Here is a 14,122-nt window from a genome sequence, read left to right on the forward strand (position 1 = left end):
TCATTTTGCAACTTCCTCAGGTCCTTGCGGACTCTAGCTGGCTTGGGTTTCAAGATATTCCTAATGAATATGCATGACAGAATTTGCATACATGGCAAGAACAGGGGGTAAAAATGTTCCTGGCTGTAGATTCTGGAGAAATTTTATTCTTGAAACACTTAGGAGCTCATTTTCAAAGCACAGACACACAAAGTACCATATGTTACTACTGCCGTTAAACCCGTAAAAAAGGGCGAGTATTGCAGCCCTCCTCTCTCCCCTGGCCTCACCCCGTCCACCGATCCTCCCCCCCATATTCAGCAACCCTCCTCTTTCCCTTGGCCTACTACTACTACTACTACTATTTAGCATTTCTATAGCGCTACAAGGCCTCCCCCTTCCCCCCATGTCCAGCAACCCTCCTCTCTGCCGTGCTCTCACCCCATGTCCAGCAACCATGCCCTATCCCCCCATGTCCAGCTACCCTCATCGCCGCCGCTCCCTCCCCCCTCCATGCCGGGCCCCCTGCACTGACCTGACAGCGCCTTTCACCTCCGTGTGAAAGCGCTACAGGCAGCAGCAGATTGCTCTGCTGCTGCCTGCAGCTCTTCCACAAGGAGGTGAGAGGCGCTGTCAGGTCAGTGCAGGGGGCCCGATACGGAGGGGGGCGGGGATGGGGGGGGGGGGAGGGTGGAGGTTGGTTCGCGCGATGTTCGTTTCCAGGCGGCGTCCGACAGTCCGAATCCGTTTCCCTCTCTGTTCCGCCCTCTGACGTCATGATGGTACTTTGTATACAAGTCTGTCTAAGGGCTTTGAAAATGAGCCCCTTACTATGCTGGATGAAAGAAAGATATATATCTTTGAGTCAGCTAAGGAGGTGTCTGGCTGTGTTCTCCTGTGCATATTTTTCATATACATTTCTTCCTTTCTTTTCTTTTTTTAAAGGATATCATTCCAGTTTGTAAAATAATGACCTTGTGCTTCAGGAAATGCATTTGCCAACAAAGGAACTATCTTCAAACTGTCAAATAGATGTGAAACATTAATTAGACTTTTTTTTTTTTTTTTAAATGCAATGTCCCTGTTCACTGAGTTGCAGTTTGCTCTCTATCCTCTTTATAGGAAACAAAGTTGGAAACTTTATACACTTTTGTAGTCTTGTTTCAAGTTATTACAAGCGATAAGTTGTGGGATGCAGAGAGAAAAGCGGGCCACGGTGCCTATTTCAGAAGGTCAACCTTTTCTATTTGGAATAAAATTTTTCTTTCTTGGTAAGGCATTCTTTTGTCTGAATTTACAACAAATTGGAATCAGCTAACCTAAAATTTTTTTTTTTTTGAAAATCATCCTTATTAATGTTATTTAACATTACAATAAAACAAAATCATATAGAGCCAATTTGTATTATTAACATATTATGCATGCATACAATGAGGAACAAAACACTTCAAATATGAAGATAAAACAAGATAACAAATGAGCAGATGAGAGGAAACATTCTTACGGTACACTGGAGATTGCTGAGTGTTTAGATAAACAATGATCAAACATGCGTGGGATAAACATAAAAGAATCCTGTTCAGAAGGAATGGATCCTAAGGAGCTTAGCCGAGATTGGGTGGCAGAGCCGGTGGCGGGAGGTGGGGATGGTGCTGGGCAGACTTATACAGTCTGTGCCAGAGCCGGTGGTGGAAGGCGGGACTGGTGATTGGGAGGCAGGGATAGTGCTGGGCAGACTTATACGGTCTGTGCCAGAGCCGGTGGTGGGAGGCGGGACTGGTGGTTGGGAGGCGGGGATAGTGCTGGGCAGACTTATACGGTCTGTGCCCTGAAAAGGACAGGTACAAATCAAGGTAAGGTATACACAAAAAGTAGCACATATGAGTTATCTTGTTGGGCAGACTGGATGGACCATGCAGGTCTTTTTCTGCCGTCATCTACTATGTTACACTTACATTTACAATTAGGGGAAATGAACTTTAGAGAAATATCTTCATATTTATTTCCTAAGAAGTCGATGTGAACAGTCTTCGCAAGCTCAAAGCAGCCAGGAACACAGCGAAGATGACACAAAAAAACGGTCTTAGACGATGTACAAATCCACTTTATTTAATGAGTCCAAACCAATGTAGTAATTCAAAGTGACTCGACACGGCCGTGTTTCGGCCAATAGGCCTGCCTCAGGAGTCTTAGTGTTCTTTTGGAGTGGTCTGTGGAGATAAGATATATCAATCAATCTGTTTTCAAACAGAGATCTCGATTGTAGTTCAATACTTAAAAAATACGCTATGCAGGGTCGGCAGTACTTGTCGCCTATTGGAAAGTGTATTTAAAAAGGGACGGGATAAGCATGTGGGATTACTTAGGAAAAGGAAGCGTTAGGGGTTACAGAGGATGGGCAGACTGGATGGGTCACATGGCCTTTATCTGCCGTCATGTTTCTATGTTTCTAGTTTTGTAAACTTTCATTAATAGATTTTAAGGGCAATGGCTAAAGGTTCAGTTGCTAGATTAAACAAAATGGGGGGATAGGGGACATTCCTGTCTTGTACCCCTGGATACAGATAAGGCAGACGAGAGCATATCATTACCAAAGATTCTGGCTTGGGGGTTTAAATACAGGATTTTAATCATATTAATAAAAGGAGTGTCAAAACCAAACCAGGATAGAACCTTAAATAAATAAGACCATTCCACTCGATCAAATGCCTTCTCTGAATCCACGGATAGTGCAACCAAGGAGGGCTGTGACTAGATGCTAAGGAAAGTATATTACAAAAAAGTCTTGAGTTATCGGAGGTGGATCTTATTGGAATAAATCCATTCTGATTTGGATGAATTAATGACAGGAGGATGGAGGACAGTCATCTCAAAGCTAGCAGTTTGGCATATATTTTACTGTCAAGATTTATAAGTGACTAGTAAAAATGGCCCGTTTCTGGATCAAATGAAACGGGCGCTATCAAGGTTTTCCTCCTCAATACCCCCTCCCTCCCTACCCACCGGTTAGTCGTTCCGAAGCCACTAACGCCATAGGTCCGCACCTCGTGAACGCACCTTCATCAGCTTCTTGGTTGTGAAGCCACTGACGCCATTGCCCTGCCCTCGATGCGTGACGCCATTGCTCCGCCCTCGACGTCATCACGTTTGACGCGAGGGCAGGGCCCAGCGACTTGGTGCTTTCGGTGGCTTCACCACCACAAACCCTTCATTACGGAAGTAACGTCCGTGTCCTCAGAACGTTCAGGGTGAGTTTTATTATATTATAGTACTACTACTACTACTACTATTTAGCATTTCTATAGCGCTACAGAGCGTACGCAGTGCTGCACAAACATAGAAGAAAGACGGTCCCTGCTCAAAGAGCTTACAATCTAATAGACAAAAAATAAAGTAAGCAAATCAAATCAATTAATGTGTACGGGAAGGAAGAGAGGAGGGTGGGTGGAGGCAAGTGGTTACGAGTCAAAAGCAATGTTAAAGATCTATAATTTGCTAAATAAGCAAGATATTTTCCTATTTTTGGGAGAACAACAATTTTGGCCTCTACAAAAGACCCAGGGACTTTTTGATCAGTAATAATATTATTAGAAAAGAAATGCAAAAGGGGACAAAGGTCTGAAGAAAAGACTTTGCAGAAATCAGCCGAGAGACCACTGGGTCCTGGCGCTTTATTTAATGAGCAGTTTTAATGGCTGACTTCATTTCTGTTATCGCAATGGGGGAGTTTAAGGGCCCCTTTGACTAAGCCACATAGGCACCTATCCTGCTTATAATCGAACGAGAAAAACGCCCAAGTTCCGACCTAAATCGGGAGATGGACGTTTATCTCACAAAAACGAATAAAGCGGTATAATCGAAAGCCGATTTTGGACGTTTTCAACTGCACTCCATCGCGGATGCGGACAAAGTTGATGGGGGCGTGTCAGAGGTGTGGCGAAGGCGGAACTGGGGCGTGGTTATCTGCCGAACAGAGATGGGCGCATTTCACCGATAATGGGAAAAAAGTATGCGTTTTTAGCTAGAATTTAGGACACTTTTCCTGGACCCTGTTTTTTCACGAATAAGGCCCCAAAAAGTGCCCTAAATGACCAGATGACCACTGGAGGGAATCGGGGATGACCTCCCCTGACTCCCCCAGTGGTCACTAACCCCCTCCCACCACAAAAAATGAAGTTTCACAACTTTTTATTTTCACCCTCAAATGTCATACCCAGCTCCCTGACAGCAGTATGCAGGTCACTGGAGCAGTTGTTAGGGGGTGCAGTGGACTTCAGGCAGGTGGACCCAGGCCCATCCCCCCTACCTGTTACAATTGTGCTGCTTAATGCTTATTAGTCGTTCAACCCCCCCAAACCCACTGTACCCACATGTAGGTGCCCCCCTTCACCCCTTAGGGCTATAGTAATGGTGCAGACTTGTGGGCAGTGGGTTTTGAGGGGGATTTGGGGGGCTCAACACACAAGGGAAGGGTGCTATGCACCTGGGAGCTCTTTTACCTTTTTTTTTGTTTTTGTAAAAGTGCCCCCTAGGGTGCCCGGTTGGTGTCCTGGCATGTGAGGGGGACCAATGCACTACGAATCCTGGCCCCTCCCACGAACAAATGCCTTGGATTTATTCGTTTTTGAGCTGGGCGCTTTCATTTTCCATTATCACTGAAAAACAAAAACGCCCAGCTCACACATTGTTGAATAAAACATGGACGTCTATTTTTTTCGAAAATACGGTTCGGTCCGCCCCTTCACGGACCCGTTCTCGGAGATAAACGCCCATGGAGATAGACGTTTTCATTCGATTATGCCCCTCCATGCGTGCCAAATTGAACTTACTGCCCGGTTACCATGTGAACCTTGTGGTAATTTCGATTTTGGCACGCGTCTGCTACGTGCGTCTGGAAAATATTTTTTGGCGCGCATAACGGATGCGCACCAAGTGGCATTTGACGTGACTAGGTCATTACCATCCAGATTCTTTACCGCTAGGTCTATGGCTGGCGGTAAAGTCTCAGGCCCAAAATAGACACGGAGCAATTTTGATTTTGTCGCACGGCCATTTTCGGCAAAAAAAAAAAAAAAGAGGCCTTTTTTACAGGCGCACTAAAAAATGGATCAGCGCGTGCCCCAAACCCGCACCTACACTACCGCAAGCCATTTTTCAGCATGCCTTTGTAAAAGGACCCCTTAATTTGAGATTCCGTTAAAGATGTGTGGGAAAACTGTGAGAAAAAGGTATCAAAGTCTTTATCAGGGGTGGAAGACTCTGAAGAATATAAATGACTGATAGAATATTTGGAAAAGATTGGCAATTTCAGTACCTTTAGTGACCCATATTTTTTGAAGAGTCATTCAGTGAAGTTACTCTACTTTTGGTGCGTTTACCTTTAAGAAAAGAGGCCAGGAGACGAACTGCTTTATTTTGTTCTGCATAATATCGTGCACCAACAAAAGCATTAATTTGTCCAGCCTGTTTTGCACAAATCGAGTTATACTCTTTTCGAAGCTCACATAATTTGAGAAAAGTGGCATAATTACTTTTGTGAACTTATTGAAATTCCAGAGGTTTAATTTCTAAGTTAGTAATTTGTTTTCTTTGCCATTTTATATAAACGCTAATAGCCAGGAATTGTTGCCTTGAATGCATCCCTTGTTTACCATTTTTAATTCAATCTTGGAAACCATCTTCATTTATGATGATAGGATTGAAACGCCATTGTGATTTTTGTTTGTTAGAGGAGGAAAGTTCTACTTTTAATTGAATGGGTGTGTGATCGTTATAGGTAAAATGTTTGCATCTAAAATCTTAGGTCCCTGATGGCAAACCTATGACATGCGTGTCAGCACTGACACGCGTAGCCATTTTCGATAACACGCGGCACCGCCGCACTGTGGTCCGCCCTCCCTCCTCGCTCCCGGAATCTAACCTTAAAGCCTCCTTTCACGTCGCAGCAAGCAGCAGCAGGGCAGGCCACTCCTTCCTTCCGTGTCCCGCCCTCGCCTGACGTAACGTCCGTGAGGGAGGAGCACAGAAGGAAGGAAGAGAGGTCTGCCCTGCTGCTGCTTGCTGCGACGTGAAAGGAGGCTTTAAGGTTAGTTCTGGGCCTGGTAGCGGGTGGAGGGGGGGCCCAGCGACCTCAGGTGGGCAGCGATCTTGGGTGGGGGGGGGGGCGGTCCTAGTAGCAGTGATTTTTCTCGAAGTGACACACCACCCGAGTTATGCTCGATTTTTTGGCGAATTTTGACACACCAAGCTCAAAAGGTTGTCCATCACTGTCTTAGGTAATAGTGAATTGGAAGCTAAAAAGAAATCAATATTGGGAGTGTGATGCGGTAATGAATAAAAAAATAAAATCTAAATCATTAGGGTGGAGAAGTCTCCATACATTGCATAATTGTAATTCATTTAAAATATTGAGGATCTATTCTTTGAAGATGAGGGGGTGGAGCATTTTGATTTTCTATCAAAAATAGGATTTAACACTAGGTTGAAATCACCACCCCATATAATAGGTTGATCTAAGAAAGGGAGTAAAGCATTAGCAATTGTGTTAAAAATGGGGGGGAGGAGGGGTCATCTGCATTAGGAGAACAAATATTGCAAAACACAAAAGGTAAACTGGTTTATAATGGTGTTCAAAATTATCCAGCAACCTTCCAAGTTTGTTCTGAGATAATTGTTATAGGAAGGAAGGATTTATAATAAACGCAGTGCCATTTTTCTTGCCAAGAGCAGAAAAAACAGCAGCTAGTGTGTATTTATTGTGTTTAAGTAAATTACAGTGGTTTATATCTAGGTGAGTTTATTGGAGAAATAATATATCAGGGGAGAGTTTTGTGATATATACTCAAAATTTGCTCCTTTTAAATGTATTATTCAAGCCTTTTAAATTGAAGGAAATAATATATAAAAAGCTAGACATCAAATATTGAGAAATAACTATTCCAGTATTCTAAGTACCCATTAAAATATAGGTGTGTAATATATATCTGTAGCAAATGTGATGTAACATGCAGTTTAAATATAGTTGTTGATCAACTTCTAATTAATGTTACTTATCTTACAATCTCAAAATTAATACTGTCGTGCCTGTCTACGATTCTCTTCCTCTATAAAACTCCCTAAAGTGTAACACTTGAACCTTGTTCTACCAAAACATAACTGTATTTGTTCATACTGGAATTGACGAACATCTCTACGGTACTATGTAAGCCACACTGAGCCTGAAAATAGGTGGGAAAATGTGCAAATGTAACAAATAAATAAATAAATGTTCTTTCAGTTCAAATTTAGATAACTCTTCATGATATTCTGCTTTAATTTTGTGAATATCTAATTTATTTAAATATCTTTTCCTTTAAATTCATTTATCTCTCTCATATCCAGCAGTCACTTATCTATTTGTTTTCAGGATCTCATGCATTCATCTAATAGATTATTTTATTTTTACTTCAAACTGATTTGTTGATCATAATATATAGGGGTACAGCCTGCCTGCCTGTCCATCCTCCACCCTATCATGCAGGCACACTCATTGTTGCCTTATGGCTGGTTGTTAATGTATTTAGTTTTTGGGCAACACAATAATAATGGGTGATTTCAATTACCCCGATATTGACTGGGTAAATGTAACATCGGGACACGCTAAGGAGGTAAAATTCCTTGATGAAATCAAGGACAGCTTTATGGAGTAGCTGGTACAGGAGCCGACGAGAGAAGGAAAAATTCTAGACCTAGTCCTTAGTAGAGCACATGATCTGGTGTGGGAGGTAATGGTGCTGAGGCCGTTTGATAACACTGATCATAATATGATCGGATTTGATATTAGCTTTGAAGTAAGTATACGTATAGGGGCATAATCGAAGGAAAACGTCTATCTCCATGGGCGTTTATCTCCGAGAACGGGTCCGTGAAGGGGCGGACCGAACCGTATTTTAAAGAAAAATAGACGTCCATGTTTTATTCGACAATTTGTGAGCTGGGCGTTTTTGCTTTTCAGCGATAATGGAAAATGAAAGCGCCCAGCTCAAAAACGAATAAATCCAAGGCATTTGTTCGTGGGAGGGGCCAGGATTCGTAGTGCACTGGTTCCCCTCACATGCCAGGACACCAACCGGGCACCCTGGGGGGCACTTTTTCAAAAACAAACAAAAAAAAAAGGTAAAAGAGCTCCCAGGTGCATAGCACCCTTCCCTTGTGTGGTGAGCCCCCCAAATCCCCCTCAAAACCCACTGCCCACAAGTCTACACCATTACTATAGCCCTAAGGGGTGAAGGGGGGCACCTACATGTGGGTACAGTGGGTTTGGGTAGGGGGGGCGTGGGCCTGGGTCCACCTGCCTGAAAGTCCACTGCACCCCCTAACAACTGCTCCAGGGACCTGCATACTGCTGCCAGGGAGGTGGGTATGACATTTGAGGGTGAAAACAAAAAGTTGTGAAACATAATTTTTTGTGGTGGGAGGGGGTTAGTGACCACTGGGGGAGTCAGGGGAGATCATCCCCGATTCCCTCTGGTGGTAATCTGGTCATTTAGGGCACTTTTTGGGGCCTTATTCGTGAAAAAACAGGGTCCAGGAAAAGTGCCCTAAATTCTAGCTACAAACGCATGTACTTTTTTCCATTATCGGCGAAAGGCGCCCATGTCTGTTCGGGTGATAACCATGACCCAGTCCCGCCTTCACCACGCCTCCGACACGCCCCCATCAACTTTGTATGCTTCCGCGATGGAGTGCAGTTGAAAATGTCCAAGTTCGGCTTTTGATTATACTGGGTTATTCGTTTTTGTGAGATAAACGTCCATCTCATGATTTAGGTCGGAACTTGGGCGTTTTTCTCGTTCGATTATAAGCAGGATGGGAAATCAAATACATTTGTGTTTAACTTTAAAAAAGGAGACTATGATAAAATTAGAAGAACGGTGAAAAAAAATTAGAGGAGCAGCTGCGAGGGTCAAAAATTTACATCAGGCTTGGATGCTGTTCAAAATCACCATCCTGGAAGCCCAGGCCAAATATATTCCGAATATTAAAAAAAGGAGGACGGAAGACCAGCCGGTGTGGTTAAAAAGTGAGGTGAAGGATGCTATTAGAGCTAAAAGAAAATCCTTCAGAAAATGGAAGAAGGAACCGACTGAAAATAATATGACACAGCATAAGGAATGCCAAGTCAAATGCAAAGCGCTGATAAGGAAGGCTAAGAGGGACTTCGAAAAAAAGACTGCGTTGAAGGCAAAAACACATAGTAAAATTATTTTTAGGTATATTAAAAGCAGGAAGCCGGCAAAAGAATTGGTTGGACTGCTAGAGGACCGAGGAGTAAAAGGGGCAATCAGGGAAGACAAAGATGTAGCAGAGAGATTAAATGAATTCTTTGCTTCGGTCTTCACCGAGGAAGATTTGGGTGGGATACCGGTGCCGAAAATGGTATTTGAAGCTGATGAGTTGGAGAAACTTGATGAATTCTCTGTAAACCTGGAGGATGAAATGGGGCAGTTCTACAAACTGAGGAGTAGCAAATCTCCTGGACCGGATGATATTCATCCCAGAGTACTGATAGATCTGAAAAATGAGCTTGCGGAGCTATTGTTAGTAATATGTAATTTATCCTTAAAATCGAGCGTGGTACCGAAGATTGGAGGGTGGCCAATGTAACGCCGATTTTTAAAAAAGGTTCCAGAGAAGATCCGGGAAATCATAGACCGGTGAGTCTGACATTGGTGCCGGGCAAAATGGTACAGACTATTATTAAGAACAAAATTACAGAGCATATTCAAAAGCATGGATTAATGAGACAAAGTCAACATGGATTTAGTGAAGGGAAATCTTGCCTCACCAATCTACTACATTTCTTTGAAGGGGTGAACAAATATGTGGATAAAGGTGAGCCGGTTGATATTGTATATCTGGATCTTCAAAAGGCGTTTGATAAAGTACCTCATGAAAGACTCCAGAGGAAATTGGAGAGTCATGGGATAGGAGATAGTGTTCTATTGTGGATTAAAAACTGGTTAAAAGATAGAAAACAGAGAGTTGGGTTAAATGGTCAGTATTCTCAATGGAGAAGGGTAGCTAGTGGGGTTCCCCAGGGGTCTGTGCAGGGACTGCTGCTTTTTAACATATTTATAAATGACCTAGAGATGGGAGTAACTAGTGAGGTAATTTGGGAGTAACTAGTGAGGTAATTAAATTTGCTGATGACACAAAGTTATTCAAAGTCATTAAATCGCGGGAGGATTGTGAAAAATTACAAGAGGGCCTTACGAGACTGGGAGACTGGCCGTCTAAATGGCAGATAACATTTAATGTGATCAAGTGCAAAGTGATGCATGTGGGAAAGAGGAACCCAAATTATAGCTACATCATGCAAGGTTCCATGTTAGGAGTCACGGATGAAGAAAGGGATCTAGGTGTCGTCGTTGATGATACGTTGAAACCTTCTGCTCAGTGTGCTGCTGCGACTAACAAAGCAAATAGAATGTTAGGTATTATTAGCAAAGGAATGGAAAACAAAAACGAAGACGTTATAATGCTTTTGTATCGCTTCATAGTGCGATCGCACATCGAATAGTGTGTTCAATTCTGGTCGCTGCATCTGAGAAAAGATATAGTGGAATTAGAAAAGGTACAGAGAAGGGCGACAAAAATGATAAAAGGGATGGGACAACTATGAGGAAAGGCTAAAGTGGCTAGGGCTCTTCAGCTTGGAGAAAAGACAGCAGAGAGGAGATATGATAGAGGTCTGTAAAAATAATGAGTGGAGTGGAACAGGTAGATGTGAATCACTTGTTTACTCTTTCCAAAAACACTAGGACTGGGGGGCATGAAATGAAGCTACAAAAACAGTAAATTTAAAATGAATCGTAGAAAATTTTCTTCACTCGTGTAATTAAACTCTGGAATTCATTGCCAGAGAATGTAGTAAAAGCAGTTAGCTTAGTGGGGTTTAAAAAAGGTTTGAATGGTTTCCTAAAGGAAAAATTCATAGACTATTGTTAAAATGGACTTGGGAAAATCCACTGCTTGTTTCTGGGATAGGCAGCATAAAATGTATTGTACTATTTTGGGGCCTTGCCAGGTACTTGTGACCTGGATTGGCCACCGTTAGAAACAGGATGCTGGGCTTGATGGACCCTCCCTGGAGTAAGACCCCAGAGGAGCGCAGCGACGCGAGAGGAGCGGCTGCAGAGCTGACAGCCAATTCCTGATGGCTGCCTGCGGTGCCGCGCTTGCTTTTTAAAAACATTTTGGGTTGTTTAAATTAGCTCTTTTTGTTTATGTAGCGGCCGCTGCTGCTCAACAGGAGAAGCAGCAGTGGCCGGAAATGGGCGCTGGCGCTGCGTTTTTCATGGGAGACTTGGCAAGTCTGTGTTGGGTGGGCGGGCCTGGATGGAATGAAGGGGATAGAGAGAGAGAGACACTGGATGGAAGAATCAGGAGAGGGGGATAGACTGATGGAAGGATGGGGAGGGAAAGAGGGAAAACAGATGGAAGGATGGAGAGAGAAATACACGATGGAAGGATGGGGAGAGAAAGGGGGAGATGATGAATGGATGCAGAGAGACAGGGGAGCGATTGGAAGGATGCAGAGAGAGAAGGGACACTGAACAGAAAAGAGTAGAGAGAGAGAGAGAGAGACACTGGATAGAAGGAGGGGGAGAGAGACATTAGATGGAAGGATCAGGAGAGAGGGTAGATCGGTGGAAGGATGGGGAGAGAAAGAGGGAAGACGCTGGATGGAAGGGTAGGGAGAAAGAGGAGACACTGGATGGAAGGATGCAGAAAGAAAGAGGGGAGACACTGGAAGGATGGGGAGAGAAAGAGGAGAGCTGCTGGATGAAAAAGGGGAGTAGAGAAAGACTGGAGAATAAGAGGAAGGGGCATGGGGAGAACAAGGGTGAGAAAAAGATGAAAAGCCATAGGTAGATGAAGTTAAAAGAAGGAAATTAAAGAATGGATAGTAAGAATGAATTAAATCTGGAGAGAGAGAGAGGCTGAAAAATATTGAAGAAAGCAAAGAAAAAGGAGAGAAAAATGACAAATGGCGCAGAAGAGTTTAGCGAAAATGAAGGAAAGCAGAATCTAGAGACTGGGAGCAACACAATTAGAAAAAGTAAATGGCCATACAACAAAGGTAAAGAAAATGATTTTATTTTAAATTTAGGATCAAGTAATATGATACCTGTGTTAATAACGTTTCAGAGACCAATACTTCCTTAGGTCAGGAGAGGATACCATAACAGCATTATTCTGACCTGAAGCAGGAGGTTTTGGCCTCTGAAAGCTCATTGAAAAGGGTGTTAGGCTATTAAATAAATTATTTTCTGAAACCCGATGCACTGAAAAGCAGCACTTCTCCCCTGTGTGACAAATGCATCTGATTAGTGTGACTAAATTTTGCTGGGGGAGGGGGGTAGAGGGAAAATTTTGTGCCCACCCACTTTGGGTTCAGGCCCACCCAAAATTGGCAGTCTGGCTATATCACTGGTAGTAACACTACAACAAGATTAGTTTTGACACTACAACTCAAGTGAAACAAAAGACACCTGTGCACAGCACTTTTCTGTTTCCACCCATTGGTTAGTGGGTTACCCATTGGTTAGTGGGTCCTCCTTGCATACTTTCACTAGGAATTACTGAATTGATTAACTGTCTTCAACAGATTATTACTTTGGTCATTCAGAATTAGGTGGATTTCACTTCAATATGGCTCCTCCTCCAGAATATCATGGGCAGAAGGCTCAAGATAACACATACTACCCTCTGCATCGCTTAGCTTGCAAATCACCAATAATGTGGCTGTATGAATTCCTGCACATCCTCAGAAAGCTTCCAGAGCTTTCTCATCTTTAAGCAGCTGTTTCCAAATTGGCTCCGTCCCGATGACAATGATTCAATAATGTAGCTGTACCATCCTTACTGTCCATGAAAAAGAAATTTTGTAACTGTACTGGTGATCTCCATGGACAGTTGGATCCTACACCTTCATTCTCCCTCCACCCACCCAATCTAGAAGTAGGCTGTGAAATGGACTGACTGTCAAGAGCACCACAACTCCTGCACATCCTCAGAAAGCTTCCAGAGCTTTCTACTACTACTACTACTATTTAACATTTCTAAAGCGCTGCCAGGGTTACGCAGCGCTGTACAATTTAACAAAGAAAGTCAGTCCCTGCTCAAAGGAGCTTACAATCTAAAGGACAACATGTGCAGTCAATCAAATTGGGGCAATCTGGATTTCCTGGATAGAGGTCCAATGGTTAGGTGGCGAAAGCGACATTGAAGACTAAGAGGTGGGCTTTGAGCAAGGATGGGCTGGATTTTCTCATCTTTAGGCAGCTGTTTCCAAATCGGTTCCGTCCCAATGACACGATTCAATAGTGTTACAGCATGGGCTGTATGATCCTCCTGGCCGTCTATAGAGAATCTCCGTTACCAGAACGGGGAAAGTAGAGGAGTGTGGTAGCCGTGTTAGTCCACTCTTAAGGTTATCAATAGAAATCAAACAAAATAAAACATGGAAAAGAAAATAAGATGATACCTTTTTTATTGGACATAACTTAATACATTTCTTGATTAGCTTTCGAAGGTTGCCCTTCTTCGTGAGATCGGAAATAAGCAAATGTGCTAGCTGACAGTGTATATAAGTGAAAACATTCAAGCATTACTATGACAGTCTGACAGGGTGGGAGGATGGGGGTGGGTAGGAGGTATGCATGGGGACATCAAAGCATATCATTGATATTCTAACAGGATGGGTGTGGATAGGTGAGGGGTGGGGTGATCAACAGAGACATACAGCTTTATGGTTTATAATGGGCTAGGAACCCCAGATCCTTGTTAAGTCCTTTTTGTTGGGTGTTAAAATATTCAATCATTCTGACTTCAAAGGTCTTACGTTCTTGTATGGTTTTATCCATATCCTATCCACACCCATCCTGTTAGAATATCAATGATATGCTTTGATGTCCCCATGCATACCCCCTACCCAACCCCATTCTCCCACCCTGTCAGACTGTCATAGTAATGCTTGAATGTTTTCACTTATATACACTGTCAGCTAGCACATTTGCTTATTTCCGATCTGACGAAGAAGGGCAACCTTCGAAAGCTAATCAAGAAATGTATTAAGTTATGTCCAATAAAAAAGGTA

General features: G+C 43.1%; 1 protein-coding gene across 3 annotated transcripts in view; it reads right to left on the minus strand.

Annotated features, from left to right (window-relative positions):
- Positions 1 to 14,122, minus strand: part of ASCC2 (activating signal cointegrator 1 complex subunit 2) — an 83,220-nt gene that overhangs the window by 68,659 nt on the left and 439 nt on the right. The window contains exon 1 of one of the 3 annotated variants that reach the window (XM_030217776.1): positions 1,935 to 2,292. The exons of the other annotated variants lie outside the window; for them this stretch is intronic. The gene's annotated coding sequence lies outside the window, so the exon portion shown is untranslated. Of the gene's footprint in view, positions 1 to 1,934; positions 2,293 to 14,122 lie in introns of those variants that run through there. 3 annotated transcript variants of the gene reach the window in all.

Source organism: Microcaecilia unicolor, chromosome 11 (genome assembly GCF_901765095.1).
Source record: "Microcaecilia unicolor chromosome 11, aMicUni1.1, whole genome shotgun sequence".
NCBI classification, from domain to species: domain Eukaryota; kingdom Metazoa; phylum Chordata; class Amphibia; order Gymnophiona; family Siphonopidae; genus Microcaecilia; species Microcaecilia unicolor.